Source organism: Scleropages formosus, unplaced genomic scaffold (genome assembly GCF_900964775.1).
Source record: "Scleropages formosus unplaced genomic scaffold, fSclFor1.1, whole genome shotgun sequence".
Classification (NCBI taxonomy): Eukaryota; Metazoa; Chordata; class Actinopteri; order Osteoglossiformes; family Osteoglossidae; genus Scleropages; species Scleropages formosus.
The window spans coordinates 107,864-124,374 of NW_021641045.1; positions in this window are offsets into that span (position 1 = coordinate 107,864).

Below are 16,511 nucleotides of genomic sequence, written 5' to 3' on the forward strand. Positions count from 1 at the left end.
TCTACAGCAATGACATCGGAATGCCATTCGGACTGGATAAGTGTAGCCGGATGGTAACAAAGAGAGGGAAGGTAGTCAGAACTGAGAGGATTGTACTACCAGAAGGCAACATAGCAGATGTTGAGGACAGCTACAAGTACCTTGGAATCCCGCAGGCGCATGGGAATCATGAAGAGGCCGCAAGGAAAGCAGCAACCTCCAAATACCTGCAGAGAGTAAGGCAAGTCCTGAGAAGTCAGCTGAATGGGAAGAACAAGGTCCGGGCTATCAACGCCTACGCCCTGCCGGTCATCAGATACCCCGCTGGCATAATAAGGTGGCCAAAAGAGGAGATAGAAGCCACTGACATCAAGACAAGGAAGCTCCTGACAATGTATGGAGGGTTTCACCCCAAATCCAGCACCCTGAAGCTGTACGCTAAGCGGAGAGAATGAGGCCCGAGGACTAGTGAGCGTCAGAGCCGCTATCCAGGATGAAACAACAAAGATCCTTGACGACATCAGGAAGATGGCCCCGACTGATGAGATACTTAGTGAATACCTCAGGCAGCAGAAACCCGAGAAGGAGGGCGAGGAAGAACAGGAACCGTCATGGAAGGACAAACCCCTACACGGTATGTACCACCGGCAGATTGAAGAAGTGGCTGATATCGAAAAATCATACCGGCGGCTGGACAAAGCTGGACTGAAAGACAGCACAGAGGCGCTAATCATAGCAGCACAGGAACAAGCTCTAAGTACAAGATCAATAGAGGCCGAGGTCTACCGCACCAGGCAGGACCCCAGGTGCAGGCTGTGCAAAGATGCCCCGAGACAATCCAGCACATAACAGCAGGGTGTAAGATGCTAGCGGGCAAGGCATACATGGAACGCCATAACCAAGCGGCTGACATAGTGTACAGGAACATCTGTGCCGAGTATGGGCTGGAAGTCCCAAGATCAAAGTGGGATACACCCCCAAGGGTGGTCGAGAATGACCAAGCTAAGATCCTGTGGGACTTCCAGATCCAGACTGACAAACTGGTAATGGCTAACCAACCGGACATAGTAGTGGTGGACAAACGGAGGAAGAAAGCCGTAGTGATAGATGTCGCCATCCCAAGCGATGGCAACATAAGAAAGAAAGAACATGAGAAGCTTGAGAAATATCAAGGACTGAGAGAGAAGCTAGAAAAGATGTGGAAGGTGAAGACGACAGTGGTCCCCGTGGTAATCGGAACACTTGGGGCTGTGACCCCTAAGCCAGGAGAGTGGCTCCAGCGGATCCCGGGAACAACATCCGAGATCTCTGTCCAGAAGAGCGTGGTTCTAGGAACGGCTAAAATACCGAGCAGAGCCCTCAAGCTCCCAGGCCTCTGGTAGAGGACCCAAGCTTGAAAGAGTAAAGACTGCCTGCAAAAAAGGGGGGCGAGTGGGGGGGGAAAAAGAAAATATATACATTTATCCCATAGATTTATTTTCTTTTATTATTTTACAACTGTACAGGTAATATATTGGTAATATATGAGAGAGGAAATTAAACATGAAAACACACATTTACGGTTATAGAAATGAGAGAATTACACGTCAAGGCCATTTTTTCTGTTCCTTCAGGTCAAAAAAAGAAGCGCCTGTCTATGGCTGGTAGTGTAGTGGTAAGACCTGTTGCTTTTGGACCTGAAGGCTGCAGGTTTGAAGCCCCCGTTCAGGTTTTAAACCCTTAAAAAACTTACTCAAAACTGCTCTAGTAACAACCTAACTGTATAAATGGGTGAATGATTCTAAGTGTTATTGGAGAAAAGTGTCAGATAAACAAATAAATACTAGATAAGTCTTAGGGTGAGGAGCAATTTTAATATTCAGCTCATTGTAAAGTCTCTTATCCAAATGGACAAATGTCCTTGGACAAAAAAATCCAGTGAAATGAAGCTTAATGGCGATAAGTTTATTAATTTATTAATTCCTTTATCCATCTATATTACATGTGTTCTTTTATTTCCTTCCAATAATTAAAATGAATAATAACAAAACTTACAGTCATGAATTTTCATGGATTGTTCTGGAAACACAAGAGTAGAATTGCAAATGTAAGATGGAGCAAAAACATTGGACTGCGGTCACTTTTACTGAACACCCAGGAAAGGGAAGAGACAGGATGGGTTCTTGGAGAATAAGACACAAATAGGGACACAGACAAGGACAGGGTCGTTGCGGTGGGTGTGGGAAGAGCTGAGTTCTGGTTTACATCCTAAGAAGCTGTGAACTTGGTGAGATTCTGCAGCCTTTGTGTGTTTGTTTCACTCCTATAAAGACCAGTGATTTAACAAAAGCGGGGAGTGCAGTGGCGCCGTGGGTTGGACCGGGTTCTGTTCTTGGGTGGGTTTGGGGTTCGAGTCCCGCTTGGGGTTCTTTGCGACAGACTGGCGTCCTGTCTTGGGTGTGTCTCCGGCCCTACGCCCTGTGTTGCCGGATAGGCTCTGGTTTCCCACGACCCTGTATGGGACAAGCTGTTCAGAAAGTGTGTGTGTAACAAAGGTGTGTTGTACTTTGTCTGCTGAACTAGAGCAGGACCTCAGGTGATCACTTGGAGGTCATGGGTACATCAGCCATGACACTTATTGCCAGAAAAATGCTCTGGATCGTTCCAACTAAGTGAATAAAAGAGCTGGTTTTGGATCCAATGGATGCAGGTTTTAATCCTGCTCATGGTTTTAGTACTTTCAGAACAAAATACTTACTCTAAATTGTTCAAGTAAAAATTGTTGTGCTGTAAGAATGAGAGGGGGGTGCAGCAGGTTTGACTGGGTGCTGCAGTCAGGTAGGTCGCGGGTTCAAGTCCTGCTTGGGGTGCCTTGCAACGGACTGCTTTTTAAGGAGGTGTTAAATATGTCCGTGAAGACAGTAGCCAGTTGCTCACTGCATGTTTTTAAAACTCGCCCTGAAATTCCGTCCGGACCAGCAGCTTTGCGGATGTTGACTCTGTGTTTACATTCCACCGCAAGCGTGCGTGAACGCAGCACTGCAACAGCTGGGGGATCAGATCACAGACACAGAGCAACAACACCCGGACTCTGTTACAATCATTCTCGGGGACTTTAATAAAGCAAATCTCTCCCGTGAACTGCCAAAATACAGACAGCACATTACACATCTTACCAGAGACAGTAATATACTGGACCACTGTTACACTGCAATAAAGGATGCATATCACTCTGTCCCACGGGCAGCTTTGGGGCTCTCTGATCACTGCTTGGTTCATCTTATTCCGACCTACAGGCAGAAACTGAAATCAGCTAAACCTGTAATACACACACACACACACACACACACACACACACACATTTTCAGAACCGCTTGTCCCTTACGGGGTCACGGGGAACCGGAGCCTAACCCGGCAACACAGGGCGTAAGGCCAGAGGGGGAAGAGGACACACCCAGGACGGGACGCCAGTCCGCCGCAAGGCACCCCAAGCGGGACTTGAACCCCAGACCCACCGGAGAGCAGGACTGCGGTCCAACCCACTGCGCCACGGACTGCTAAAAGATGGACTGAGGAAGCAGAGCAGGACTTACAAGCCTGCTTCGAGTGCACCGATTGGAGTGTTTTTGAGGCTGCTGCTAGCGATCTAGATGAGCTCACAGACTCTGTAACATCATATGTCAGTTTCTGTGAGGATATGTGCATCCCTGCCAGGACTCGTTTAACATACAACAATGACAAACCGTGGTTCACTGCAAAACTCAGACAGCTTCGTCAGGCCAAAGAAGACGCCTACAAGAACGGGGACGGAGTCTTGTATAAACAGGCCAAAAACACACTGGCAAAAGAGATCAGAGTGGCTAAGAGAAACTACTCTGAAAAGCTGAAGAAACAGTTTTCAGCCAACGATCCTGCATCAGCGTGGAAACGCCTGAAAGACATCACAAATTACAAGACACCACCCCCCGGCACCGTGTCAACTCAACAGCTGGCCGACGATTTGAATGAGTTTTATTGCAGGTTTGATAAACCCTGTCTCATACCCCACACCCATTCAGACCCTCTCTCCACGAATCAATTAACACCTCCAGTAACCCCCACCTTCCCCTCTCCTGCACCTTTGATCTGTGAAGAGGAGGTGCGTCGGGTCTTCGTCAAACAGAAGACAAGGAAAGCACCAGGGCCAGACGGTGTCTCACCGGCCTGCCTAAAAACCTGTGCTGACCAGTTGGCCCCTATCTTCACAAAGATCTTCAACAGATCACTGGAGATGTGCGAAGTTCCTTCCTGCTTCAAACGCTCCACCATCACCCCAATTCCGAAGAAACCCAAAATCACAGGACTTAATGACTACAGAACTGTTGCCTTAAGGTCTGTGGTCATGAAGTCACTTGAAAGATTGGTGTTGGCCTACCTGAAGGACATCACTGACCCCTTGCTGGACCCAATGCAGTTTGCTTATCGAGCAAACAGGTCTGTGGATGATGCAGTCAACATGGGACTGCACTACATCCTGCAACATCTGGACAAACCAGGGACTTATGTGAGGATCCTGTTCGTGGACTTCAGTTCGGCCTTCAACACCATCATCCCACACCTCCTCCTGTCCAAATTAACCCAACTCTCTGTGCCCACCTCCATCTGTCGGTGGATCACCAACTTCCTAACAGACAGGCAGCGGATAGTGAGGCTGGGAAAATTCTCATCCAATACTTGCACGATCAGTACTGGCGCCCCCCAGGGATGTGTGCTCTCCCCACTGCTCTTCTCCCTGTACACCAACAACTGTACCGCTAAAGACCCCTCTGTCAAACTCCTGAAGCTTGCAGACTACACCACACTCATTGGCCTCATCCGGGATGGAAGCGAGTCTGCTTACAGACAGGAGGTCCAAGAGCTGGCTGTCTGGTGCAGTCATAACAACCTGGAGCTGAACACACTCAAAACGGTGGAGATGATTATAGACTTTAGGAGAAACACCTCAGCATTATCTCCACTCACCATCATGAACAGCACTGTGGCAACAGTGGAGTCATTCCGGTTCCTGGGCACCACCATCTCACAGGACCTCAAGTGGGAGCCACACATAGACTCTATTGTGAAGAAGGCCCAGCAGAGGTTGTACTTCCTTCGCCAGCTGAGGAAGTTCAACCTGCCACAGAGGCTGCTGATGCAATTCTACTCTGCAGTCATCCAGTCTGTCCTCTGCACCTCTGTAAATGTCTGGTTCGGCTCAGCTACGACATCAGGCATCAGAAGATTACAGCAGATACTTCGGACTGCTGGAAGACTCATCGGCACACCCCCCCAGCTCTCCAAGAACTGTACTCGTCCAGAGTCAGTAAAAGGACTAGCAAAATCATTCTAGACCCCTCACATCCAGGCCACTTCCTCTTCGAACCTTTGCCATCTGGCCGGCGCTACAGAGCACCGAGCACCAGGACAGAAAGGCAAAAGAAAAGTTTCTTTCCTCAGGCCATCTACCTCATGAACAGCTAAATCCCCCCTAGAGAGTAAACCAGTGCAATACACAACTCTATTTATATTTATAACTATTTATCACATTATATCTCTTACTCACTCTCCCTTGCATTTGTATAGAACATAGCTGTACATACATACAATATCTAGTGACTATTTTTGTATATTGGGTACTTTATATTTTTCTATATTTTTTATCCGTCATTCACATATTCTCTTCTCACCTGTCTTCTCACTGTCATTCTGTCTGTGCTGTGGAAGTTCCTGTCACCAAGACAAATTCCTTGTATGTGTGAACATACTTGCCAATAAAGCTTGTTCTGATTCTGATTCTGATTCTGATTCTAAAAGTTTTTCTCACCTGTGCCACAAAGACGTTGAGACCGGCGTTATCATGTACTGTGGGGATGCGCAGCGGGGGGCCTTTGTTCTCAAACTCGAAGCGGCCATAAAACGTATTATTGCATTCAGTTCGTCTGGGAGAGACGCAGCGGCACCTGTCAATGACCGCGTTTGTGGTTTATAATCCGTTAATGTTTGGATTCCCCGCCACAGCCTACGCGCATCTTGAGTGCAGTTAAACTCTGATTCCACCATCCCTGCTATATTCCCGTTTCGCGCCGGCGATGGCTTTGCGGAGCTCGTACTTGCTCTTCTTGTACGCGTCCGTGTCTCCGCACTGAAACGTGCAAGTTCCCGAGCGAATCTTATTTTGGATTTTGGTGGCAATCCACGGTTTTTGGTTGGGGAATAAGCGGACTGTTTCATGTGGTATGCAGACATTTACACGGAACCCGATGAAGTCCGTGACCACTGTGGCATACTCGTCTAGGTTGGAGGATGAGTTTCTGAACACGTCCCAGTCCACGGAGTCGAAGCAGTCCTGGAGCCTTTCCTCCGCTTCTGGTGTCCAGCGCTGTACAGTGCGTGTCACAGGTTCCTCTCGCTTCAGTTTCTGCTTGTAGACCGGGAGCAGCAGAATCGAGGCGTGATCTGACTGCCCGAGGTGCGGACACAGCAGAGAGCAGTACGCACCTTTGTGTGAAGTGTAGCAGTGGTCGAGGGTGTTTGAGCCTCTGGTGGGGCAGGAGATGTGCTGATGATACTTGGGGTGTACATTCCTGAAATCGGCTTGGTTCAAGTCCCCAGAGATAATGAACAGTCCATCTGGGTGCTTGTTCTCATACCTAGTGACGACGTGGTGCAGTTCATTCGGAGCGCTGTGTGTGTTCCCTTGGGGTGGGATGTAAACTGCGGCCATGAGCACAGCCGAGAACTCCCTGGGCAGGTAGAACGGTCGGCATTTGATCAGAAGATATTCAAGGTCTGCAGTGCAGTTCTGTGCAATCACTTCCACATTCACACACCATGCGTTGTTAATAAGAAAGCATAGGCTCCCTCCTCTCTTTTTCCCCGATGAACCAGTTCTATCCGTGTGGTAGATTGAGAAGCCCTCAGGCTGGACTGCATGGTCCGGTGTGCTGGCGGTGAGCCACGTCTCCGTAAAGCACAAAAGTTTAAGTTTATTGTTTATTGTCATAGATACAGTACCATGTACATGTATCGTGAAATTCTTCCCGAATGCTTCTCCACAGACTATGGACAAGGACAGAGACAATAGAAATACTGTACAAACAAAACAGTGACAATGACAGTGAGTAGTGCAACAGCAATAGCAATAAATAATGGTAACAGCAGTAACAGTAATACAGCAGTTCCATAAATCTCTTCGGAATTTAAGTTGCCCTATGAGATCGTCCAGTTTGTTGTCCAGAGACTGAACGTTGGACAGGAAAATGCTGGGCATCGGAGGTCGTAGTCTGCGGCATTTCGCTCTCACCTGTACGCTGGCCCTGCGGCCCCGTTTCCGAGCTCACGTCTTCTGAGTGGTCCCAGGAGGGTCGCGGTCATGATGCTGTTCGCGGCAGAGCGAAGGTAGCGAGTTCAGCTCTCTAACGCTAAGAATTGCATCTCATCGCACTGTTTCATGTATTTGCAGAAGTGTTTGGCAGTCATAAGTAATAAGAGAATAAATTGGCTGGAAAGACAGTGACACAAGCAAAATAATATACACTAAACTAAGAAGACTGCGAGGAGAAGCAATCAACACGTTGCCTCGTGCCAGCGCCATGTCTACGGTGTTTTAAAAATGTATGAAGTATGTATGTATGCAGTACGCCAATACTTTACATTTTGAATAAAAATAGTTTATGCATCAATTTATTTTATAATTAAATACATTCATTTCATCATTTATAACAAGTTGCCCTAATGCAGGACTGTGGTGTTCTGGAAAAGGTTATGATCAGTCCTGAAATGTTAGTTTTCAAATTGTGTAGAGTCCATATTTCCATAAATTTTTAAATATAAACTGCCATGTGTTCATTTATGGCAGGCAGACTAATGGTTGAATTCAGGGTAGAAAGAGACTATTAAAGTACAGATCACGAATTTCTCTAAACATAATTATGTTGAGTACAATAATCATGAAATGTTTTAAACTAGAGGGGGTGCAGTGGCGCAGTGGGTTGAACCACAGTCCTGTTCTCCGGTGGGTCTGGGGTTCGAGTCCTGCTTGGGGTGCCTTGTGATGGACTGGCGTCCCGTCCTGGGTGTGTCCCCTCCCCCTCCGGCCTTACGCCCTGTGTTACCGGGTAGGCTCCGGTTCCCCGCGACCCTGTATGGGACAAGCGGTTCTGAAAATGTGTGTGTGTGTGTGTGTGTGTGTGTGTGTTTTAAACCACTTTCCCCCTCAGCAGCTGCAGGGGGTCCCAGGTGCAGCAGTGCAGTAACTGTACAGTGTGACTACGGAGATTTTTGCACGGCTCTATAACACTGTGTGAACACCCAGATACTACTGATTACATGGAAACTCTGACAGTAATAATGTCCTGCATCTTCAGCCTGGACTCCACTGATGGTCAGAGTGAAGTCAGACCCAGATCCACTGCCACTGAATCGATCTGGAGTCCCAGACTGACGAGAAGTAGCACGATAGATGAGGCGTTTAGGAGCTTCTCCAGGTTTCTGTAGGTACCAGTTTAAATAGTTGTTGTTGTGCACAGCAGTACTGGTTTTACAGCTCATACTGACTGTCTGTCCTGGTAGAACAGCTTTCACTGCAGGACTCTGAGTCACAGTTATTTGTCCTTTGGATTCTGAAAGGAAAAGTGTAATAATGAACATATGACCAGATTATTGTGTTTTTTAACATGATTTCATAAATTGGATTTTCTGTAAAATCCACACAGCAAACATTTTGAAGCATATCTGAAGAATTTTTTTTTTAAACCTTACCTTGGATACAGAGCAGAAGCATAAGTGCAGAGATGAAGACACTGATAGAACTCATCATTGTTGTTTTGAGTTTTACTCCCATGAAGGACAGCTGTCAGTCATGAAGTGTCCAACTCTGAGGACTATAAACAGTCCCCGAGCACTGAAGCATGTGCTGCCCATGCAAAGTGCTTCTCTATGCAAATACATGTAACATACATTGTGAGCCACGCAGTGAGGAACACTACATTAGAGTCCAGTAAAGTACCACGGTACCTGCAGTTATGTGATCAGTATTTTTTCCAGTTTTTCTAAATGTTGTCAAATCAAGTCATTTTCCAAAATTTGGGACAAGAGAATAGGAGAGGGACAGAACTGTCACTGAACCAAAACAAAGTTGAATTTAAATGATCTGTTTCTCTGTAAAAGCACAAGAAAATTACAATGATAAAATATAATAAGTGTTTTGAAAAATGCCCAGAGGAAATAGTATCTAAGGTCACATTCCATACACATGAAATTACAATGTTGATCAATAGAAATAATGTGACAGGCTCTTTTTCTCTTTGGATTTTAACACTAATGATTTCTGCAAACAGCTGCGGGGAGTGATTTTCATTCCTCCTTTTTCAAGTTGGATCTGACAGAGTTTCCCAAACACCAAGAGCTGAAGTCACTGTTTCGTTATCTTGGTTCAGGACCCTTCCCAACAACACAGTTTGAGAATTGGAGAAGCACTTGTGATCGTGACGTGATTTGAACACACAACCTTCCGACACAAAGCCAGTCATACAACCGTTTCACAAAAATATCAGACACTCTGTACCCTGAGTCTTTGGAAAAAGAAGAGGCAGGCAGAGCACATCCTTCTACTGTCTCTGTCCAGTAAGTGAAGTAACTTATGGTTATGTTTGTAAAAGTACAAGTTTGGAGAAATAACAGCAGGGGACTGAAAAAGGGAGGTTGTATTGTTGGTCAGAGTATAAGGGTCTTGCTTAGAATGTAAGGGGTCGTGGGTAGGAATTCTGTCATTTATTAGTGTTTTATACACTTCTGCACAGTTGCACTATGTGTTTAGCTCTCAGGTGTGCACATCTTGTCTCTACGTGTCCATATGGTCTGGATATTTGCTGAATAAGCAAATGAGTTGACCTCCCAAGTCGTCTCCTTCAGTGATCACTTGTACCATTGAAGGGGAAAGAAGAAAACCATCCTGGCTGCATGTAGCAGAGGCCACATGAGCATGACCTTAGAGTCCAGTAAAGTACTACAGTACTTGCAGTTATGTGATCAGTATATTTTCCAAGTTTTTCTAAATGTTGTCAAATCGAGTTGTTGTCCATAATTTGGGACAATAGAATAGGAGAGGGACAGGACTGTCACTGAACCAAAACAGAGTTGAATATTAATAATGTGTTCCTCTGTAAAAGCACAAAGGAATTACAATGATAAAATTTTTTCTCAGTCTTTGGATATTTTATAATAAAATATAAGGCAATCTTAAGACTGTCATTTTCACCATATACAGGTGGTATAGTACACACACACACACACACACAGAGTAGCTGAAGCCGCTTGTCCCAAGCTGGGTCATGGCAAGCCAGAGCCCACCCAGCAATGCAGTGCACAAAGCCAAAGGGGGGGGGACACACACACCCAGGACAGGACACCAGTTTGTCACAAGGCACCCCAAGCAGGAATTGAACCCTGGACCCACTACATAACAACCACCAACCAAACCAGCTACACCACAAAATACAATACATTACAATATCATAATAAATGCTGTAAAAATGTTAACATAACTGCAAAAGGGAGTGGAATGGTGTTCAGTTGAGTACAGGTATGTGTGTGTGTGTGTGTGTGTGTGTGTGTGTGTGTGTGTGTGTTGGTGTCTGATTTCCTTCTGCTGAATGATTCAATGTGATTCAGGTGAGCTGAAACGGGACAGTTCTGATGCTGCTGGTTCTGGGAACAGAGAGCTGTCTCTGGTGCTGAAGCCTTTTTTTCCTCTGCTCCCCATCATAGGATTTTTTTACATTGAAAGACTGACACCTTCAGCTGGTTACAGTTTAAAATCCATAATCTATTTTCTCTAGCAGAATGACAGACCTTTTCTATTACAGATGAAGAGAAAGAGAGATTTTGATGCAGACGTGTGATTCTAAAATAATTTGTCACATTCCACCGTATGAATCACAGTACATCACACGAGGAGCAGCATAAAGGTTTATCCATTATTCAACAGATTCTAGTTACAAAATAATTAAACATCACTTCTACAATATTTCTACAGTAGAAAAATGGGATTTATACGCACTAGTTGGAAGTATTACAGAAGAACCATTGTGTTACTTGACAGAATAAACTTGTGGATGGCGCAGTGGTTTCTTCTTCAAGTTGTTGTTGGAGGAGGTCGATTCAGATGGAGACAAGGTTATGCAGGACAAAAAGAAAAGCTTAATTACTGCTGATAGCACAGTGGTTGGAATTACTCCGTTTGGATCCAGAAATGATAGGTTCAATTACCATATCTAACTGTTGTCCTTTGACAAAGGAACTTAATCTAAATTGTTCCAGTAAAACTGCCTGTCTGTGTACATGACTTAACACTTATAAATACCTTAACATTGCTTAGGAACTATGTGTTAGCTAACAAGTAAATATAAATATCAGAACAAGTTTGAGTGGAAGGTTGTGGAGAATTTATATTAGTGCTCTGTCAATGCAGGTAACAATATGAATCAGTTCAAATGTCTCCATAAGCACCATAATTCTAAAATAAAACTACACAAGAATATCCAGACACATCACCATCGAGCAAGAGACAGGAGAGCAGAAGGTCAAATATTTCCCTGCGTTTGGCTGGAAGTAAAGCACATTTTGGTTGCAAGTATTTGAATTCCTCTCTCAGGTTGTCTTGGTAAAATGGGACCAAAATCCTATCAGAGGCAAAAACTACTAAAGTGCTAGAAAAAATTGCCAGTATACAGGAAAGCTGCATATGTGTATGAAAAATCCTGAATTGTGAATGGATCATGAAAATAGTTAAAGCACAACCATTTTATAACAGTCTGCAAACTATGTCACATTATTTCCTTCCTCTTCAAGACCAGCAGTGCAGTAACTGTACAGTGTGACTGAGGAGGTTTTTGTACGGCTCTATAACACTGTGTGAACACAGCGCTGCTACTGATTTCATGGTAACTCTGACAGTAATAATCTCCTGCATCTTCAGCCTGGACTCCACTGATGGTCAGAGTGAAGTCAGACCCAGATCCACTGCCACTGAATCGATCTGGAATCCCAGACTGACGGTTAGTAGCAAGGTAGATGAGGAGTTTAGGAGCTTCTCCAGGTTTCTGTAGGTACCAGTGTAAATAGTTGTTGTTATACACAGCAGTACTGGTTTTACAGCTCATACTGACTGTCTGTCCTGGTAGAACAGCTTTCACTGCAGGACTCTGAGTCACAGTTATTTGTCCTTTGGATTCTGAAAGAAAGAAAAAAGTTTAATAATGAACCTCAGACTAATTTTGTTATTTAATATAATGTAATAAATGTTATTTTTTTAATGCACACAAAGAAAATAGTTGCACACATATCTTGATAATATTGCTTTAAAACTTACCTTGGATGAAGAGTAGAAGCGTAAGTGCAGAGATGAAGACACTGATAGAATTCATCATTGTTTTGAGTTTTACTCCCATGAAGGACAGCTGTCAGTCATGAAGTGTCCAACTCTGAGGACTATAAACAGTCCCAGAGCACTGAAGCATGTGCTGCCCATGCAAAGTGCTTCTCTATGCAAATACATGCAACACACATGTGGCTGGTGTGAACACAACCTTGATGTTTTCAGAAACGACATGATAAGGTGGCTGTAGGAACCACCTATCTGTCTTTCTGTCTATGTTTTCTTTGCATTTACAGTGACATTGATTAATTTAGCAGATACTTTTCTCCAAATCTACATACAGCTCAGAGAACAATACAAAAAGTTCATTACAGTATCAGAAGGAGAATTTTGGATCCAGACATGTGATTATTGAGTTCAGTCAATGTGTCACGTACCACGGTATAAATCAGTGTACATTACACGAGTAGTTGCATGATGGTCAGCATTAAACAGATTCTTATTAAAAACGATTAAATATAACAAACGTACTAATTTATCAAACACAAGATCATGGGATAAGTGAGTCTGAAAGAGGGGAGTTTTGAGACCCTTCTTGAAAGTAGACAGAGATTCAGCAGTTCTGAGTGCGAGGGGGAGATCATTCCACCACATCAGAGTCAGAACCGAAAACCTTTGTGCTTCTGATTTTGGACTTTTTGTTTATGGGACCACTAAGTGAACAGAGGTGGAGGAGTGTACCAGTCTGGTTGGGGTGTAGCGAGTGGTCAGGTCCTGTAGATATCGGGGAGCAGATCCATTGATGGTTTTGTAGACTGTCACCAGAGTGTTGAATTTCATCCAGGCAGCTACAGGAAGTCACTTTGAGTACATGGACAACACAGTGGTACAGTGAGTAGTGCTGATGTCTGAGTGTCTGAATGGTGAGAGAGGACATGGGTTCAATCCCTGCTCAGTCTCTGTGGAGTTGCATGTACTGTAGGTGTTCTGTGTGGGCTTCCTTTGGGTGCTCTTGTTTCCTCCCACAGTCCAAAGACATGTTGTTCAGGTTTCCCCCATAGTGTGTAAGTGACAAAAAGAGTATGTGTGTTTTCCTGATGTATGGATGAGTGAGCCATTGTAAGTAGTGTATCTAGCAGTGTGAATCACCTTGATGAATAAGGTGTGTGGGGTGATAACACTACATAGAGTTCATTGGCAGTAACTTTGGAGAAAAGCATCTGGTAAATGGATACATGTCAGTGCAAGGAGATAGAGGAGTTGAGATTGGAACACACAACCTTCTGATCCAAAGCCAGTCATACAACCGTTTCACCAAAAGGTCAGATAGTCTGTACCCTGAGTCTCAGGAAAAAGAACAGGCAGGCAGAGCAAATCCTTCTACTGTCTCTGTCCAGTAAGTGAAGTAACTAATGGTTATGTTTGTAAAAGTACAGGTTTGGGGAAATAACAAGAAGAGGCCGAAAAGGAAGGTTGTATTGTTGGTCAGGGTATCAGGGTCTTGTTTGGAATTTAAGAGGTCCTCTGTTCAAATCCTGTAGTTTATCAGTATTTTCTACGCTTTTGCAGAGTTGCACTACCTGTGTTTAACTCTCAGGTGAGGACATCTTGTGTCTACGTATCCATATGGTCTGGATATTTGCTGGATGAGCGGAGAAGTTGACCTCCCAAGTCATCTCCTTCAGTGACCACTTATACCATCGAAGTGGAAAGAAGAAAACCATTCTGGCTGCATGTAGCAGAGGCCTTTCAAACCCCTGCTTCTCTCTTATTCTAAAACCAGTTAGTTGTCCTCTGGCTCCATCATGCGGTCTGAGCCTGGTAAGTGTCCCAAAGATGAGGAAAAGATCTTGCCTGGAACCTGCCCACAAGTAAGGTCATCCAGCAGACCTGAATGAGCACCAGCCAGTAGTTCTGAGTTGATGTATCATGAAAACCCTTGACAGGCTGCTCCTTGGACACCTCAAAACCCCTGGTCAGCACTGCACTGGTCCCCCTCCAGTTTGCATAGCAGGACCACACTGGAGTGGAGGACACCATCATCTACCTGCTGAACAGAGCTTACTACCAGAAATTCTCAGATGGCACAGAGATTGTTGGGTGCATCAGGGAGGGGCAGGATGACAGGTACAGGAATGCAGTGAAGGACTTTTTTGAGTGGTGTAAACTGAACCAGCTGCAGCTCAACGCTGGACAGACCAAGGAGATGATGGTGGACTTCAGGAGGGTCAAGGGTTCGTTGTGCCTGGAAAGAACTGATGGAGTGAAGGTGGAGGTTGCAGGGACACACATATAAGGACCTTGGGGTGAACCTGGACAACAGTGATACCTCATGTCAAGATGCTCTTGATGGCACAGTTCTAGAAACTTCTGAGGATGGAGGGCAAAAGTCCAGCTCTTTTCACCCTTCTCCAGAAGTGGATATTGCAGTCTAGCTTTTCGACACATTGTGTTCAATTATTATCCTTTCAGAGAAGGGCATTTCTAGTTTGCCTTTAAAGCAGGGGCGTGGCTACGTGGTGGCCGTGGGGGGCCAGTGTCACCCCTGACTGAAACTCAGCCACCCCTCCGGCCACCCCTGTGCAAAGCACTCTGACCACACAGACAGGTGACCTTTTCTCACCCCTCAAACTTGTATGACGCATATAGAGTTCCGTGTGGCACTGTTAAGCTGAAGAGGCGGCACGGTGGCACAGTGGCACAGCGAGTAGTGCTGCTGTCTCATACTGCCTGGGCGGTATGAGAGAACGTGGTTTGATCCCTGCTCAGTCTGTGTGGAGTTTGCATAATCTCCCTGTGTCTGTTTCCTCTGGGTGCTCTGGTTTCCTCCCACAGTCCAAAGACATGCTGTTCAGGTTCCCTCATAGTGTGTTTCACTGATGCATGCATGAGTAACCCCTTGTAAGTGGTGTATCTGGTAGTGTGGTCACCTTGGTGAATAAGGTGTGTGGACTAGTAACACTACATAGTATCTGTTGTAATTTGCTTTGTAAATAAATGTAAATGTAAGAGCTGCGAACCGCCTGCATGCCACAAACCTCTGTGTGTAGGAGGGAGGAACGAGTGGGAAAATTCAGTTTTGGTACTGTTACTGCAGCCGAGGGCAACGCAAGAGGATGCGGTGATCAGGAGAGTAAAATCTGTGTTGTTTACCTACATTTCACTATCATTTTGTGAAAATTTGAAGTACTGCGATGTTTCCTCATAAGAAACAAATATTATCTTAATATCGCATAACTTAGCTAATGTTAGCTAAAGTTACTGCAGCTGCTAGTAGCTAATTTTTAAAAATAGTTATAACATAAACGTTACCACATGATACGCTTACATTTAGAAGGGATGGACTGACGGACAGGTGGGCGGATGGACTGACTGACTGACTGACAGGGATGCAGGTGCACTCCATGTCTCACATGCAGCACGTGCGTCTGTACGACGGGAAGCAGGCAAAAGGAGGAAGAGGGTGCAGGTCCTCCTCCAAGTCGGGGTGCAGAGAGAGAGCAGCAAGACATGATGATGAGTCTGTCACTGTTTTTTGTAAGTAGCCATTCAATTTAATAATAATGAAAGTGTTTCTTGATACATGTGTTTGTCTAGAGCATGAAAAGGAAAGCAGGGGAAGATAGGATGATACTTTCCTTTTTTACAGACTCAGGACTAGTAGCAGTACAACTGAAAATGACAAAGAGGCAGGGAAATGAATGGTACAGAGAGGGAAGAAGAAGCAGGGAAATGTGTGCTGCTCAAAGAGACAAGGAGGAAGCACAGATACAGTCCGAGAGGAGCTTGTGGAGAAGCTCTATAGACACAACACACATCAGACCAGAATCAGAGATGAGCAAAAACACTCATATAGTCAGTCGTTGCCCACCAGCTATGTAGGTTACATAAGTTGTATCTGCAAACGTAAAAAATAATTTCCAATACCCAATTTGCATAATTAGCATCTAAATATACAAATAATGTAGAATAAGGATTGTATTAAATGACATTATAATGTTTTTACAGACATTTCTAAATAGTGTCACTGTAATTTCTTGTATACATTTGTAATAAAAAAATTCTGAGGAATTTATAGAATTTCTGTCTGTAGAATTTGCTTTTGGTACAGCATGTCACAGTCAGTTGTGATTTTTTTTTTTTGGCCACCCCAATGAAA